The 18,558-nt window shown below is 47.4% G+C and overlaps 1 long non-coding RNA gene across 1 annotated transcript; it reads left to right on the forward strand.

Moving 5' to 3' along the window:
• Positions 1-6,225: 6,225 nt before the first annotated feature.
• LOC129525869 (uncharacterized) lies at positions 6,226-7,797 on the forward strand. Its single transcript, XR_008670399.1, has 2 exons — positions 6,226-6,648; positions 7,359-7,797. It is a non-coding gene; the product is annotated as an uncharacterized lncRNA (long non-coding RNA).
• The last annotated feature ends 10,761 nt before the right edge of the window (positions 7,798-18,558 follow it).

Genomic DNA, 18,558 nt, shown 5'->3' on the forward strand with positions numbered 1-18,558 from the left:
AGTGTCTTGTTCCTCTGATTCTTTCTCATGAGGCCTTATTTTTACAACCTCCCTTTGTCCACTTGTGGCTCAGAATAAGGTAGAAAGCTGAGAGGGCAGCAAGCTTAAAACTCCAAGGGGTGGTAGCCCCTTCTCCCTGGCCACCCTCTCCGTGCATAAACATTTGCTGAGTGGGTGACTGAATGCATGAACGAGCATATCCTGCAGATTCCATGCTCTCACTATCTGTGCTAATCCATAATAATTTCTATTTGACTTTGGAATGCATTATGTAATTTGCATTCTGCAAATTTACCTTCCTAATTATGTTCTTCTTTGACTAACACAGAACTTAATTTGCACAGATTGAGTGATGGTCGGGGGAGGTTTGCTAGGTGGGATCATTAGGTGGCTAATCCATACATTGGCAGTCAAGAGTTGTCTATATTGGGAAGGTCAACTAGACTGATATTTGAAGCAGGGGTGGCGTGTGTGTGTATGTGTGGGCCTGGCGTCTTGCTTCTGCCTTAGCCATTCTGTGGAAACTGTGTTCCATAAAAACACTGCCTACCAGCTTGGTCTTGGCTTAGGCTTTCTGGCCTATCCTGCCACTGTTCTGAGAGTGACATGGTAGTCCATGGCTTTAAAGGCCCAGCATTGAATTAGATTTACACCTGGCCTTGCTCAGACTTCAGGACCTCAATGCTAGCAACTAGGTTCCCAGGTGAGTATCCTGGGTACAGGGATACTGCCCTCCCTCCACTTGCCCAATGCATAAAAGAATGAATGAACGGTTGGATGGCTGGATGGCTGGATGGCTGGATGGATGGGTGGATGAACTCTTTATACAACAGGTTCCCAGTCTCGAATCTCAGTTCTTTAGAAATGAATGCTGTTTATTGACTCTTGTACCATCCACCCACCTGGATCTTCACTGACTGAACCTTCTGTTAGGGCTGGGTCTGAAGTTCACCTGGACCTTGATTAACTGGCTCTACTTTGCCCTGGAAAGGATCCCAAGCTCCCAATCTGGTTGGAGATTTTAGGCCTTATGTGCCAGGGCCTGGGATGGCTGGTTCCTGGTCTTGTTCTAATGTTTAGATGTCGATGGGGCCTGGCCTGGCCATGTGCCTTTGAGCTGGCAGGTCTCACCCCAGCTGCACAGCCAGCATTCAGTGCAAATGAACCACTGATACTCAACTTATTCATAGTCTTTGTCCTGAACCATTCGCTTCGACGTAGCTAGCTTGGATTTTGTTCCTACTGCCTTCTAGGTATCTTGGCTCCCACCCCTATATTAACCCCCGGACTGATTTATGGTTCCACACCATTGGCTGTGATCTCATGGTTCCCTCCTGGACAATGGGTCACACCTCACTTCCTAACCCACAATCCTGTCACTGGGCTCTGCCTTTGCTCGTCGATGATGGTTCACGGCAATTTCTTTGAGTACATCACCCATAGCAGTTTTTGATTAACATTGGCCAAATCCAGGACCCTATATCCATGGCATCTTGTAGCCTCTCTCCTGGGTCTATCTGACCTCAGGAAATAGAGCAGGATGTTCATACTGATGAATCAGCTTGGAACCTTAACACCAGGTTCCCCTGATCTCTCTTGGCAACTGTCATTCATCAAACATTGATTAAATACTGACTGCATGTCCAGCACTGTGCTGGGCACTAGGGATTTAATGGTGATCTGAACGTAAGCAGTCATTACACTGAACCCCATTGGAGAGACACACATGTAAACAGCAAGTGCAATGTAGCAAGTTAAAGCCAGAACAGAAGTACCTGAGCTCTATGAACCAGCACAGCACCTCCCAGCAAGGCAAAGTCAGAAACGGAATAAGGAAGATGAAATCGACGTCAGATACCAAATGGTTTCCGACTAGAAGGCCTAGGGGATTGTTGTCCCTGAGTGTCCTCTCGGGAAACCAGACCTACTTCCTCCTCTGACTGGGGAGTCGGGGGTTGGCAGGGGTTTGTGGGGGAAGAGGCACTGATAGCCCAGGTCTTCCCCTGTCTTTACCAATCATAAGTGCCACATGAGCTGAGCTAATAATCAACTATGGACGGCCAGCCAGGCACTCTCCGCAGCTACCTTGGCACAGAGGAAGACCTTATCAAGCCTCACCACTTGAAAGGAGAAGGATTGCTCCAAAGTGAATGCCCTGTTCCTACCCCACAGGAGAGTTGGAGGAATTACTGAACACACCATGACTGCAAAGTCTCGCCCAAGATCATGTGGGAAGGACTTTCGAAGAACTCCCTGATTCTAAGAAAAAATTAGAAGGAAGCCGTCATCTCCATGGGATAAGGTGAAAAATCAAGACACAGATAGCAAAGAGGTCCTGGAGCAAGGCAGCATCAGAGTCAAGAGGAAAGCAGATGACACGAATTAACATGAAGGTTCGTTCCCTTCTCCTCCCCCATCGCTGCTCACAGCCCACACTCAGGGTATGATACCCAGAAAAATGACCTCACCCTTTTGAACTGTGGGAGAAGAGAAAATCTGAAAGACTTTGTCATTCTGTCCAAATGATAGAATTTATTTGTTCAAAGATGTTACATATACTTTAAAAAAATTTTTTTAAATAATTTATCTGGGCCAGGTGTGATGGCTTATGCCTGCAATTCCAGCACTTTGGGAGGCTGAGGCGGGCGGATCACCTGAGGTCAGGAGTTCAAGACCAGCCTGGCCAACATGGTGAAACCCCGTCTCTAATAAAAATACAAAATTCGCCGGGTGTGGTGGTGGGCACCTGTAATCTCAGCTACTTGGGAGACTGAGGCAGGAGAATTTCTTGAACCCGGGAGGCGGAGGTTGCAGTGAGCCAAGATGGTACCATTGCACTCCAGCCTGGGTAACAGAGCAAGACTCCATCTCAGAAAAAAAATAAAAATAAAAATAAATAAATAAATAATAAAAGAATGTATTTGGAAAGAATTATTTAATTACTATTAATTAATTATCCAAGTAATTAATTATTTAATTACTTGGACAAAAGTATAATAGCAAAGGAAGTAGTATCAGGAGTGGTGGAGGGGTCATTTTAATGAATAGATGAGGCTTACTGGAGAAGAGAACATAATCGTTTTATGAAAATGATGCCGAACGTCCTCAAGAAAGTGCTTTTCCTTCCTCTTCCTGTCTGATTGGGCTCCCCTGTACCATATACTCGCTTTCTGGAGGTGGCATTCCCTCAGAACACAAGCTGGACAAGGCACAAGGCAAGAGACAGGCTTATCCATCAAAGAAGGTCCAAGGCTGGTCACAGTGGCTCACGCCTGTAATCCTAGCACCTTGGGAGGCCAAGAGGGCCAATCACTTGAGCTAAGGATTTTGAGACCAGCCTGGCAACATGGCGAGACCCCGCCTCTACAAAAAATACAAAAATTAGCCAGACGTGGTGTCACATGCCTGTAGTTCCAACTATTCGGGAGGCTGAGGTGGGAGGATTGATTGAGCCCAGCGGGTGGAGGCTGCAGTGAGTTGTGACTGTGCCACTGCACTTCAGCCTGGGCAATAGAGTGAGACTCTGTCTCCAAATAAATAAATGAAAGAAGGTCCAAAAATATGATCTTTATAATACTTGGTATGTTGTTTATTTCTTTGTCAAAACCTTTTGTGTTAGCCATGGTTCTCCTAGAAGCAGAGACTAAACATAAATTTAAAGCAGAAAGGATTTATTAGAAGAAAGGTCTGTGGGAGAAGCAGGGAGGGAGACAGAGAAAGTGAGGAGGGCCACACAATCCCAAATGAAGGGGAGAGGAAAGGAAGTTGGGTGGGGGCCTGGAACAGTGGCTCACACCTGTAATCCCAGCACTTTGGGAGGCCGAGGTGAGTGGATCACTTGAGGCCAGGAGTTCAAGACCAGCCTGGCCAACATGGAGAAACCCCCGTCTCTACTAAAAATACAAAAATCGGCCAGATGTGGTGGCACAGGTCTGTCATCCCAGCTACTCGGGAGGCTGAGGCAGGAGAATTGCTTGAACCTTGGAGGCAGAGGTTGCAGTGAGCTGAGATCATGCCACTGCACTCCAGCCTGGGTGTCAGAGTGAGACTGTCTTATAAAAAAGAAAGAGGGAAGGGAAGGGGAGGAGAGGGGAGGGGAGGTGAGGGGAAGGAAAGGAAGGGAAAGTTGGGTAGGATCTAGTTTATGATGGGTAAAAAAAAAATTTTTTTTTAAAAGAAGAAATTTGGGTGGGAGTGTCCTGGACTCCCATGCAGTCTAAAGAAGGTTTGGGAAGGCCCTTGGAGAATTCTCAAGCTCAAGTCACCATTGGAGGAGCCCTGCACCTCCCATGAACAGGCTGCCTTAGTGTCTCTGACGTGCTCAGTTGCTGGCCGAGAGCTGCAGAATTGGGATGGCAGCGCCAGCGTCTGGGGCGCTTGGTCTATTATAGGCTGTATTACTCAGGGTTCTCCAGAGAAACAGAACCAATAGGAAATGTGTAGATATAGAGAAAGAGATTTATTATGGGGGATTGGCTCACACAATTATGAAGACTGAGAAGTTCCACAATCTGCCATCTGCAAGCTGAAGACCCAGGAAAACTGGTAGTGTAGTTCCAGTCCAACGAAGCCCAGAGGCCTGAGAACCAGGGAAACCAACGGCATAGGTCCCAGTCTGAATCCTAAGTCCCCCAAACCAGGAGTGCTGATGCCTGAGGGCAAGAGAAGATGATGTTCCAGCTCAAGCAGACAGCAAATTCACGCTTCCTAAATCTTTTTCTTCTATTTGAGCTCTCAATGGATGACATGACGCTCACCTGGATTGGTGAAGGCAAATATTATTCAATCTACCGATTCAAATGCTAATCTCTTCTGGAAATACCCTCACAGACATACCCAGAAATAATGTTTTACCAACCATCTGGGCATCCCTTAACCTAGTCCAGTAGACACATAAAATTAATCATCACACATGGAAGTCTGGTCACTTCACATCTCTTCACAGCGACGGCGGCTCCAGTTTCCAGTCCAAATCAGTGTAAGTGCTAGGGGGCTTTCTGCACAGCTTTTGGGTGGGGTAGTCAATCGAAGAGATCAAGTTTGCATGCTGGAATATTTTAGTTGCTGAGATATTTCAATGGTTTGTGAAGACCATGGGGAAATAAACATTTAAAATTAAAAGTGGCTTGGAAAATCAAGGCAGTTTCTCAGCGGTAGTCCCCCGTTGACAGAAATATTTGGGACACTTGTTATAATTTCTTTATTTCTACCCAGACTTATTTAATCAAACCTTGGAGGTGAGAACCAGAGCTCTAATACACACCAATACCATATTTATAGTTAGCATCAAAGTAAAGGGAAGTTTGATGTGATTTACACCAAATCCAAACTCAGTGATATCTGAGTAAGTGAAATTTGACTATATTTTAATATTGCAATCTCCCTGCATTTTTCTTGCCACTGATAGCTACATCTACCCTTTTGCTTTAAATTCCTTCTATTTTCCAATCCCTTCTGTCAGACAGCTAAAAAAAAATGGTTACAATATTCTTAGAAAACTGTGCCTCAGAGAAAGCAGTGAGGTTACTCAATTGTTTCTCCTCTGTTAATTTGAGAATCCTAAATTATGCATGTTGTTTTGCACACATTTGCATGTTCAATTCACATGCCTGAGTTATTTGTCTACAAGATAAAACCAAGCATAGTAATTCAAGTAACCTGTGTCTGATTTCTCTTCACCCAAATTTCAGGGCTAACCGAGTTGCAGTTAAAGAATGGATAATTAAATCACTTGGGAAGCGCAGGGGAGTGCTGGTGGATAGGAAAGATGGGGTTACTGAGCCAACTCCTGCCTCCATCCCGTCTGGATTGCCTTCATCGTTTCTCCTTCCATGACCTGCTGGATTTCATAACCTCCACGAGGCCCCTTTCCCAGAAGGGACTCACTGTCCTGGTTACAATCCTTAAATCTAGCTGGGCAGGCAGGCCAGGAGTGGAGTTTGTCCTCTGCCTGGTGTGGATAACCTTGAACATAAAGAAACCACCACAATACAAATGGCCCTGAAATCTGAACCAATGCCACCGCAATATGCAGATGACAAAGTCAGCACCATTCATCCATTGGCTGACTGCCGGCCTGACGTCACAATGGCCCAGCCCAGAGTGGCCAGAAGTGCCGTGGGCAACTTTCTGGACAAGTTGAAAAGCTTGTGCGTGTGTGTGGGTGTGTGTGTGTGGGGGGGGGGGGGGGGGGTCTTTTTTTTTTTTTATCAACTGGTGCTGGTTTCCTGCATTTCCTGTGTTACGGGGGGGGAAAAGGTGTTTATGTACAGCAAGAACTGATGAACTCAGGGCTGAAGAGCATTTTGTTCTCTGTGGCAGCTCTATCCCTTTCCTTAGGGGAGATCTATGTTAGAAACAAAAATGTCATAGGGGAAGGTTGTGAATTCTAAATGAACCGTGGGGACCTCACGAACCTCTTCAGCTTAGTGGTTTCCAGGAAGCCCCAGGCTGAGCCAAACTTTGTGACTTAGCTGGTGTGAGTCTTTGGCTGTCATCTTGACCACAAACTTCAAGATATGCAGGCATGGGAGGCTGGGGGCCTTTTTTATTTTTCTCTACCTCACTTTGCCAGGTTCAAGGCAAAGACAGAATCCAGTCCTCTGATCTGTGAACTTCTGACGATTCCCCGCCCTCAATGTGCTGGTGGTAGGAAAATTTCCTCTTTTCTTTTCTTTCTTTCTTTCTCTTTCTCTCTTTCTTTCTCTTTCTCTCTTTCTCCCTCCCTGCCTTCCTGCCTTCCTTCCCTCCCTCCCTCCTTGTCTTTCTTTCTTTCTTTCTTTTCTTTTCTTTTTCCTTCCTTCCTTCCTTCCTTCCTTCCTTCCTTCTTTCTTTCTGTTTCTTTTAGATGGAGTCTCACTCTGTTGCCCAGGCTATAGTGCAATGGCAGGATCTCGGCTCACTGCAAGCTCCACCTCTCGGGTTCACGCCATTCTCCTGCCTCAGCCTCCCTAGTAGCCTGGACTACATGTGCCCGCCACCACGCCCGGCTAATTTTTTGATTTTATTTATTTATTATTATTATTTTTTTGAAGAGGCGGGGTTTCACCATGTTAGCCAGGATGGTCTCAATCTCCTGACCTCGTGATCCACCTGCCTCGGCCTCCCAAAGTGCTGGGATTACAGGCATGAGCCACCGCACTGGTCTTCCTTCCTTCCTTCCTTCCTTCTTTTTCTTTCTTTCTTTCGCTCCCCTCCCTCCCTCCCTTCCTTCCTTTTTCTTTCTTTCTTTCCCTCCCCTCCCTCCCTCCCTCCCTTCCTTCCTTCCTTCTTTTTCTTTCTTTCCCTCCCCTCCCTCCCTTCCTTCCTTCCTTCTTTTCTTTCTTTTTTTTTTGACAGAGTCTTGCTTTATCACCCAGGCTGGAGTGCAGTGGCACAATCTCAGCTCACTGCAACCTCCACCTCCCAGGTTCAAGCCATTCTCCTGCCTCAGTCTTCCAAGTAGCTGGAATTACAAGTACCCACCATCATGCCTGGCTAATTTTTGTATTTTTAGCAGAGATGGGATTTCACTATGTTGGTCAGGCTGGTCTCAAACTCCTGACCTTAGGTGATCCACCCACCTCAGCCTCCCAAAGTGCTGGGATTACAAGTGTGAGCCGCCGCACCCTACCTAGAGAGAGATAGATTTCTTACAATGTTATTTGAGCACCTGGATCCAGCTGGACCTGAAACCACAACTCCTGCACATTTTTGTTAATGGCACCAATACAGTTACATTTTGATGTAAGTTGGATTGAGCTGAATTTCTGTAAAGTCAGTAAAGGAGTTCTCACTGGTACCTCCAGCTTCCCCTGGGCCGCTCGCTGTGTGGTTTCTTACTAGTCTCTTCTGCTTCTGTCAGCGTTGGTGGGGGAGGGAAAGAGTCCATGTGATGGCATATGGGTGATAGATAGGGGAGCTGAGTCATGGTGGAGTACAGCCCAGGGATCAACCTAAGGAGATGGGTCAGATAGGACTGGGCAACGAATACCCCGTTGCCTCAGTTCTCCCATCTGTAACATGGGAAGAGAGACAGTCCCTCCCTCTTGGGGTTGTCTGCAGGTGGGATGTAGTGTCTAGGGCATAATAAGTGCTCAAGAAAAAGTGGCTATTAGAATAGTCCTAGGTGGGGTCTTCTCCAGGCCTCTGGTGCAATGCAGGGACAATGGAGGGGAAGGGAAGGTTTTTAGAACCTTCCCTGGGGTTTGTAACCAACAACTCTGGGCCTCTGTTGTCACTGCCAACCACAAGCACCTGCCGAGCAAACGGCATGCACCTGTCACCCGTCACTCCGAGAAGGGGCTCCAATCCAGCCAGAGCAGGCGGCCTCTATTCTAGGCCAGATCCTGGCTGTGTGCAGCGTCTGTGAGCTCGCCCACCTGTTCTGAAACCCAGCTGGGCTCCAGTCTCTGCCTGTCCCACCTCCCACCCCCAGCTTCCTTCCTGGAGCAAACGTTGATCCGATGCCTTTCATGTCCCAGGGACTGTGCTAGGAACCATGGGGATGCAAGGGCAGAAACCTGAGTTAGCGAGTTTCATACTTTGTGCCATGTTGTGTGCCCAGGGTGGGCATTGCATATGCTTGTCTCAGCCACACAAAGCCTGAGAGGTGTGCTAAACACACCCGTTTTGTAGAGGCTCAGACGGAAAGCACTGCCTGCTGAAGGTGGTGGAGTTGATACAAACACTGTGTGTTTCTTTTCTTTTTTTCTTTTTCGAGACAAGATCTTGCTCTGTTGCCCAGGGTGGAGTGCAGTGGCGTGATCTCGGCTCACTGCAGCCTCAAACTCCTGGGTTCAAGTGATTGTCCTGCCTCGGCCTCCTGAGTACCTGGAACTACAGGTGTGTGCCACCACACTCGGTTGAGTTTTAAATTTTTGGAAATGGGGTCTCACTACGTTGCCCAGGCTGGTCTCAAACTCCAGGCCTCAAGCAATCATCCCTCCTCGGCCTCCCAAAAAGCTAGGATTACAGGCGTGAGCCACTGTGCCTGGCCCTGTGTGTTTCTTCAAAGCCCATATTCTTTAATATGCTGCCTGTTACAATAAGGATTACACTGTGAAATGCTATTACATTTAAAAACATAGTGCAGGCCGGGCGCGGTGGCTCACACCTGTAATCCCAGCACTTGGGGATGCCAAGGTGGGCGGATCACAAGGTCAGGAGCTCGAGACCAGCCTGACCAACATGGTGAAACCCCGTCTCTACTAAAAATACAAAAATTAGCCGGGTGTGGTGGCACGAGCCTGTAATACCAGCTACTCGGGAGGCTGAGGCAGGAGAAGCGCTTGAACCCAGGAGGCAGAGGTTGCAGTGAGCCAAGATCTCACTGCTGCACTCCAGCCTGGGCAAGAGAGGGAGAGTCTGTCTCAAAAAGAAAAAAAAAAAAAGTAGTGTATAGCTGGCTGGGGTGGCTCATGCCTGTAATCTCAGCTACTTGGGAGGCTGAGGTGGGAAGATTTCTTGAGCCCAGGAGTTCGAGGCTGCAATGAGCTATAATTGAGCCACTGCACTCCAACCTGGGTGACAGAGTTAGGTCTCGATTAAAAAAAAACAAAAAAACAACATAGTGCCTAGTATATAGTAAGTGCCAATAAATAGTAGATATAAATCCTACTTGGATTCTAGCTCTCACATAGCCATGGTATGTAGAGTAGGGAGTATGTAGATGTTAATACATCTACATGGTATGTAGATATATTAATAACTGACTCAAAAACAGAAGGCAGGGCTGGGCGTGCTGGCTCACACCTGTAATCCCAGCACTTTGGGAGGCCAAGGCAGGTGGATCACGAGGTCAGGAGATCGAGACCATCCTGGCTAACATGGTGAAAACCTGTCTCTACTAAAGATACAAAAATTAGTCCGGTGTGGTGGCAGGCGCCTGTAGTCCCAGCTACTCGGGAGGCTGAGACAGGAGAATGGCATGAACCTAGGAGGCAGAGCTTGCAGTGAGCCGAGATCATGCCACTGCACTCCAGCCTGGGAGACAGAGCAAGACTCCATCTCAAAAAAAGAGAAAAAAGAAAACAAAAAGCAGAAGGCAGAAAGCAGAGCTGTGCAACAGACATAGACTGTGAACCCCATATGTAATGAAACATTTTCTAGTAGCCACATTAAAAAGAAACAGGTGAAATTACTTTTTATAAGATATTTTATTTAGCCCAATATGCCTCAAATATTATAATGCTAACATGTAATCAATATAAAACTGTTGTTATTATTATTATTATTGAGACAGGGTCTCATTTTGTCACCCAGGCTGGAGTGCAGTGGTGTAATCACAGCTGGCTGTAGCCTTGACCTCCTGGGCACAAGCGATCCTCCCACATCAGCCTCCTGAGTAGCTGGGACTACAAGAATGCGTTACCATGCTCAGCTAATTTCTGTGTCTTTTGTAGAGACAGGATTTTGCCATGTTGCCCAGGCTGGTCTCGAACTCCAGGGCTTAAGTGATCTGCCTGCCTCAGCCTCCCAAAGTGCTGAGAATACAGGTGTGAGTCACCACACTTTGTTTTTTTGTTTGTTTGTTTGTTTGTTTTGAGACGGAGTCTTGCTCTGTCGCCCAGGCTGGAGTGCAGTGGTGTGAACTCAGCTCACTGCAAGCTCTGCCTCCCAGGTTCACACCATTCTGTCTCAGCCTCCCGAGTAGCTGGGACTACAGGTGCCCGCCACCATGCCTGGCTAATTTTTGTATTTTTAGTAGAGATGGGGTTTCACTGTATTAGCCAGTATGGTTTCGATCTCCTGACCTCATGATCTGCCTGCCTCGGCCTCCCAAAGTGCTGGGATTTACAGGCGTGAGCCATTGTGCCCGACCCCACACTTTGCATTTTCTGCATTTTTTTTTTTTTTTTTTTTTTTGAGACAGAGAGTCTCACTCTGTCACCCAGGCTGGAGTGCAGTGGCATGACCTTGATCTTGGCTCACTGCAACCTCCACCTCCCGAGTTCAAGCAACTCTCCCGCCTCAGCCTCCTGAGTAGCTGGGATTACAGGCGTGTGCCACCACACCTGACTAATTTTTGTATTTTTAGTAGAGATGCGGTTTCACCATGTTGTCCCGGCTGGTCTCGAACTCCTGACTTCAAGTGATCTGCCTGCCTCAGCCTTCCAAAGTGCTGTGATTACAGGCATGAGCCACTGCACCCGGCCAAAAAAAATTATTAATGAGACATTTTACATTTTTTTTTTTTTTGACGAAGTCTTTGAAATCTCTGTGTAAGTATAGAGCATCCCAATTGAGGTGCTAAATTTTTATCAGAAATACTTGATCTGTATTTAGATCTCATAAAATTTATGGTTGAATAAGTTCGAGTGTAGTTTGCATACCCAAGGTGCTCCAAGCAAAGTTTTCCAATAACTGAATGCAGTATTAGTTTTTTAGCTTAAAAATAAAGGTAAATAAAATTAAAAATTCAGTTACACGGTCACACTTGCCACATTTCAGTGCCCAATAGCCATATCTGGCCATTGTGTTAAGCAGGGTGGTAGAAAGGACGCCTGTGAGGTAGAGAATTCCAGGTGAGACTTTAGGGGTTGATATTTAGTGTGGAGAAAATACATGTCAAAACACATGGACAAAAAGAGGCAAATTCTGTGGTTGCCTACCCAATATCTGTAACCCCTTTTCCTTAGCAACTCAATTTAGATTTTTGTTAGGAGTAGCAATAGATCAAATTAAAAAGAAAGAAAGAAAGAAAGAAAGAAAGAAAGAAAGAAAGAAAGAAAGAAAGAAAGAAAGAAAGAAAGAAAGACTACATTTGTGAGCTCCCTTTACAGATAGTGTTCCTAAGTCATATCTTATTAACAGTCACTGCGAAGGCTGGACACAGTGGCTCACGCCTGTAATCCCAGCACTTTGGGAGGCCAAAGGGGGACGGATTACATGAGTTCAGGAGTTCTAAACCAGCCTGGCCAACATGATGAAACCCCATCTCTAGTAAAAATATAAAAATTAGCCAGGCATGGTGGTGGGCTCCTGTAATCCCAGCTACTTGGGAGGCTGAGGCAGGAGAACTGCTTGAACCTGGGAGGTGGAGGTTGCAGTGAGTCGAGAGGGTGACATTGCACTCAGCCTGCGCGACGGAGTGAGACTCAAAAAACAAACAAACAAACAAAAAACTAAGTGGGAAGTAGTTGGGTGGAGCTTCCAGGAAATCTCTTTAAAGAATGGGGCTGACTCACCTGAGATACCCTTCTGCCCTCCCTTCTTCCTCCTTCTTTGTGCCTGGAATGAAGACATGATGGCTGGAGTTGCAGTAGTAATTGTGTGACCTTGATCACTGAAACCATGCTCTAAGGATAACAGAGAGGAAAGACAGAATGAACATGGGATATTGATGATCTGGGGGACATGTCAACCTGGACTTCTTTTTTTTTTTTTTTAAAGATTTCTTTTTTAAGAAAAGAAACCTTTACCTTGTTTAAACCACTGTTATTTCAGTTCCCTGTTACTAGAAGTCAAGCACAATTCCTAACTGATACAAAAGTGTACAAGTGTCAAAAAAGAAGTGAATAGTTTGGTGTGACCTGTGTATTTGATAAACCATCCTAGGAAAAGCATTTGTTTATTATTTACTTAATGAATACTGCTTGCAGGACTTGTAAAGTATGATGTATGTAGTCACCACCGCTTTCACGTTTTATAGATAAGGAAACTGAGACAGAAGTGAAGCAATTTGGTCAAGGTCCCAAAGCTAACAAGTAGTGAATGTGGCTGGGCGTGGTGGCTCATGCCTATAGTCCCAGCATTTTGGGAGGCTGAGGCAGGTGGATCACATGAGGTCAGGAGTTCAAGATCAGCCTGGCCAACATGGTAAAACTCCATCTTTACTAAAAATACAAAAATTATCCAGGCGTGGTGGCACACAACCATAGTCCCAGCTACTTGGGAGGCTAAAGCAAGAGAATCGCTTGAACCTGCAAGGCAGAGGTTGCAGTGAGCTGAGATCGTGCTACTACACTCCAGCTTGGGCAACAGAGCAGTTAGCCGAGATCGTGCTACTACACTCCAGCTTGGACAACAGAGCAAGACTGTCTCAAAAACAAAACAAAACAAAAAACCCAAGTAGTGAATGTAGGCTTCCAGTCCAGGCAGTTTGACCAAAGGGCCGCTGTCTTATGTGGAAGTCAAGGAATTACGGCTGAATAATGTGAAGGAATTCGAACTGGGTTCAGACACGTGAACCGTGGCCTGGATGTCCCAATCTCACTTGCCTGGTGTCCTCGGGCCCCTGTGGGTCTCCGAACACCAACTTCAGCTCATCTACTTGGGTGTGCCACACCAGTGGTACACCAGTGTGACTGCACCAATGTGACTGCAATTGTGTGTGTGCCATTGTGTGTCACACCAATGCGACTGCACTCTAGACTCTGGGCCATTCTCCTGGGATTTGCCTCCACGCCCCTCCCCCTTCATGATATGCTAACTGGCTTTGTAGAGGTGGCCTGTTGGCGGCACACTGTATTCTGCACATGCTGGAATCGGTGCCAGCTCTCCTGTTTCCCCGCAAGCTGTTTGGTCCAGCAGGGAGCTTCCTTGTTTTTGCTCTAAGTGCAGTGGCTTTCCCGGGGGCGCCCGCAGCAGAAATGACTGGAGTCGGTCTGTCTGGGCTATTGTTCAGCTGGTAGGCATCCGTATGCCATGTTGGGCATTCATAGCTGCCGTCTATTCTGATTGGCCAGTGGCCATGCTGTGCTGGTTATTAAAGAGTTTTAATATAACCCCAGCCTGAGTTATAAACTCTGTGTCTTAGCATTTATATGATCATGGGCAAACCACTTCACTTCTTAGTTTTAATGTACTCATCTATAAAATGGGAATATAATACATCCAGGGGTTACGAAGAAGGCAAAATCAGACCACGTCTGCAAAGGACTTAGCAGTGCACCTAGCTCCCTGACCGTGCTTGGTAGCTGGTAGGAACTATTATTTTGCTAGTGACGTCTTGGATCTCAAGTGTGGGCAGGTCAGAGCTCTTGCTTCCTGGGTTGACAGTGAAGGGTGAGGAACAGCCTTGACACTGAAAAACTGCAGGCTATTAGCTCTAAACTTCTGTCTGGTATAATGGAAGGAACATCAGTCTTGGATTTAGGTATTCTGGGGTCTGGTTCTAGCTTAGGTTGCTGATGTGGGACAGTCCCTTGGGAGCTGTGAGTGAGAGGATGTGGGACAAGGTCCCATGAGGTCAGGTAGGCTGTGCAAATGGGAGAAACTGAGCAACTGGGGACTCGAGATTCCGATACTAGGAGAAGGCAGAGGTAGTGGGCATGGGGCCTGGGGATGGGAAACATTCTCTTTTAGAGACAGTGTCTTGCTCTGTGGCCCAGGCTAGAGTGCAGTGGCACCATCATGGCTCACTGCAGCCTCAAGCTCCTAAGCTCAAGCAAAAGCCCAGCCAATTTTTTATTTTTTATTTTTTGTAGAGATGGGGTTTCACTATGTTGTTCAGGCTGGTCTTGAAGTCCTGGGGTCAAGTGATCCTCCCACCGCAGCCTCCCAAAATACTGGGATTACAGGAGTGAGCCACTGAGCCCAGCCAAAGGGTCCTCTCTCTCTTTTTTTTTTTTTTTTTTTTTGAGATGGAGTCTTGCTCTGTCGCCCAGGCTGGAGTGCAGTGGCGCAATCTTGGCTCACTGCAACCTCTGCTTCCCAGGCTCAAGCAATTATCCTGCCTCAGCCTCCCCAGTAGCTGGGACCACAGATGCCTGTCACCACACCCAGCTAATTTTGTATTATTAGTAGAGATGGGGTTTCACCATGTTGGCCAGGCTGGTCTCAAACTCCTGACCTCGTGATCCACCCACCTGAGCCTCCCAAAGTGCTGGGATTACAGGCATGAGTCACCACACCCGGCCCCAAAGGATCCTCTCTTAAAGTAGGACAGTTCTGGCAGCCTGGGGTGGCTCCTGACAACTTTGTGAAGCGGAGGGAGATAGAAATAAACATCTATTAAGTTCCTACTATGAGCCAAACTCTACGTGTTATCTTAATTTTTATAAAGGAGTTCAAGGAGGATTTTTTTTTTTTTTTTTTTTTTTGATACGGAGTCTTGCTCTGTCGCCAGGCTAGAGTATAGTGGCGTGATCTCGGCTCACTGCAACCTCCCCATCCCGAGTTCAAGCAGTTCTCCTGTCTCAGCCTCCCAAGTAGCTGGGACTACAGGTGTGTACCACCAAGCCCAGCTAATTTTTGTACTTTTAGTAGAGATGAGGTTTCATCATGTTGGCCAGGATGGTCTTGATCTCTTGACCTTGTGATCCACCCGCCTCGGCCTCCCAAAGTGCTGATTGTATCCCCGTTTTATAGAGGAGGAGATTGAGGCCTGGAGACAGAAGTGATTTGTGCAAGGGCCGCATTGCTGGGAGGCAGCAGAGGAGCCAGAATTCAAACGCAAGCCTGACTGTCCATGGGAGTATCTTTTTAGTTTCTTGAAAAATACCAATGTTTGCCCCTCAGGGCTTCCTCCTGCCTCTGCTGTGCCTCTGCCTGACATTTCCTCTGCATCCTCCAAGTGCTTCCCAGGCTGGCTTCTTCTTGCCCTGCTGGTCTCTGTTTAAACATCGCCCTTTGAGGAGGCCTTCCCTGACCCCTCCTCCCACCGCCGCACCTACCAGCGTAATTCTGGCTCTTTGAGTGGTTCACTGCGTCACAAGTCACAATCACTTATTAACTTTTTGTTTGCTTCTTTTATCTAGACGAGGGCTTTAATTTCAAGGAGCTCACATTCAAATGGAGCAGAAAGGCACTGAACCCAGAAACAAATAATTCTTTAGGATGGTGGTAAGTGGTAAGAAGAAAATAAAACAAGGCAACAGGAGAGAAAGTGATGGAGGGGAAGCAGAATGTAGACGGGCTGATCCAGGAAGGCTTCTCTAGGAGGTGATGTTTTTTGATGAGATCTGAGAGTTGAGGAGAAAGTTGTTTGAAAATCCAGGGAAATGGCAGGGCATGGTAGCTTACTCTGTAATCCCAGCACTTTGGGAGGCTGAGGCGGGCTGATCACTTGAGGTCAGGAGTTCAAGACCAGCCTGGCCAACATGGTGAAACACTATCTCTACTAAAAATACAAAAAATTAGGCCGGGCGCAGTGTCTCACGCCTGTAATCCCAGCACTTTGGGAGGGCAAGGCAGGCGGATCACGAGGTCAGGAGATCGAGACCATCCTGGCTAACACGGTGAAACCCCGTCTCTACTAAAAATACAAAAAAAATTAGCCAGGCGTGGTGGCAGGTGCCAGTACTCCTAGCTACTCGGGAGGCTGAGGCAAGAGAATGGCGTGAACCCGGGAGGCGGAGCTTGCAGTGAGCTGAGATCGCGCCACTGCACTCCAGCCTGGGCGACAGAGCTAGACTCCGTCTCAAAAAAAAAAATTAGCTGGGCGTGGTGGTGGGCACCTGTAATCGCAACTACTTGGGAGGCAGAGGCAGAAAAATTGCTTGAACCTGGAAGGTAGAAGTTGCAGCAAGCCAAGCTTGCACCACTGCACTCCAGCCTGGACGATAGAGTGAAACTGTGTCAAAAAAAAAAAAAAAAAAAAAGGCCGGGAGCGGTGGCTTATGCCTGTAACTCCAACACTTTGGGAGGTTGAGGCGAGTGGATCACCTGAGGTCAGGAGTTCGAGACCAGCCTGACCCATATGATAAAACCCCTTCTCTGCTAAAAATACAAAAATTAGCCAGGCATGGTGGCGGGCGCCTGTAACCCCAGCTACTCTGGAGGCTGAGACAGGAGAATCGCTTGAACCCGGGAGGCGGAGGTTGCAGTCAGCTGAGATCGCACCATTGTGCTCCAGCCTGGGCAACAAGAGCGAAACTGCATCTCAAAAAAAAAGAAAGAAAGAAAATCCAGAGAAAAGGTATTCCAGGCAGATGGAACAGCCTGTGGAAAGGCCCTGGGGTGCAAATGAGTTGTGTGTGTTCAAGAGACACAAAGAAAGGCAAGTGGCTGGAGCTTGATGGCCCGGGGGAGGGTGGCAGGAGATGAGACAAGGCCAGAGGCCGCGTCACATAAGGCCTTAGAGGCTGAGATAAGGAGTTGGTTCGTTGCTTATGGTTTGTCTCCTAATTAAACTGTGAGCTCCATGAGGGCAGAGACCTAGTCTGTCTTATTCACCACTGGGTTCCTAGACTCTAGCCCAGTGCTTGGCACATGGCAGGCACTCAACTGAGCCAATAAATTCACGTGTCAGCACACTGCCTTCTACAATCTTGCTACATTCCCCATGTGGTTTTTGAGCATTTCTCATGCCTGGTCTTCCTGTCTTCCCCTTGGCGTCTCATTCATTCCAAGCCCTAGTTCTGAGAATGCATCCTAACCCTGTGAGGTCATCAACTCACAAAAGCTCAAGGGTCTACTTCCAGGAAGAGCTGCATTTTTTTTTTAATTAAAAAAAAAATTTTTTTTTTTGAAACAGAGTCTCGCTCTGTCGCCCAGGCTGGAGTGCAGTGGCACGATCTCAGCTCACTGCAACCTCCACCCTCCTGGGTTCAAGTGATTCTCCTGCCTCAGCCTCCCAAGTAGCTGGGACTACAGGCGTGCGCTGCTACGCCTGGCTAATTTTTTGTATTTTTAGTAGAGACAGGGTTTCACCATGTTAGTCAAGCCGGTCTTGCATTCCTGACCTCAAGTGATTCGCCTGCCTCTGCCTCCCAAAATGCTGAGATTATAGGAGTAAGCCACCGAGCCCGGCCAAGAGCTGCATTTGAAGAGCACATTTCACAGGGGTCCTAAAACTTTATGGCATCAAATGGTGGAGTTCCAGGCCCACGTGTCTGTGCTCACATGCATGTATATGCTTCGAGGTCCTAGTGCCCCCTCAGATCCATGCAAGAAAGCTGCCCTGACCCACCAGCTGTTAGGAAACTCGGTCACATCGATAATTCCTATGACTTGTCCTGCCGGTGCCCGAGGGAGTGGGAAGTTAATTAGCTTTGCTGGAAAGGGCCTGCGAAATGTCGGGAACTCTGTGGTCTGAGAACCGTCTAAACTCACTGTACAATTCTGCATTCCAGCCCCAGCCCGGGCTCACTCCACCAGATCTCACGCCTGCTCACGGCGTTACGTGGTATTTACAAACAGTGGACACTCGTGGGTCAGTGGCGGACAGGAACGGGGACGCCCCCGTGCTGCATCTGAGTTGTCCTAGAGTTAATTTAACGATGAAACAATCACCAGACATTCTCCTTTCTCTGGGGAGTGCAAATGGCTTTATAAACACCAGGCCTACGGCTAGTGAGGGAGGCAGAGGTAAACGGTTTACCTTGGATGGGGAGTGAGTGTTCAGTCCATTAAGGGGAGTCCAAGAGCAGAAGTTAATTGTCCCTCCAGGCCTGGAAGTTAATTCGGCCTTGAAAATAGTTCTCAAAATCCATTTGCCGACCACTTCAGCCCACACTGATCGCGTCCCACCAACTGCACTTGAACACATGTCTACTGGCCATTTGCTTGGTCCGACTGACTCAGAGACACTGGCCCAGGAAGTCTACGACCTAGGACTTCTCCACTTCTCAAAGTGGAGAACACAGGTCTTTGTCTGCAGCACAGGACAGGCAATAGGGTGAGGCAAGGGAGGCG

This window comes from Gorilla gorilla, chromosome 10 (genome assembly GCF_029281585.2).
Source record: "Gorilla gorilla gorilla isolate KB3781 chromosome 10, NHGRI_mGorGor1-v2.1_pri, whole genome shotgun sequence".
Classification (NCBI taxonomy): domain Eukaryota; kingdom Metazoa; phylum Chordata; class Mammalia; order Primates; family Hominidae; genus Gorilla; species Gorilla gorilla.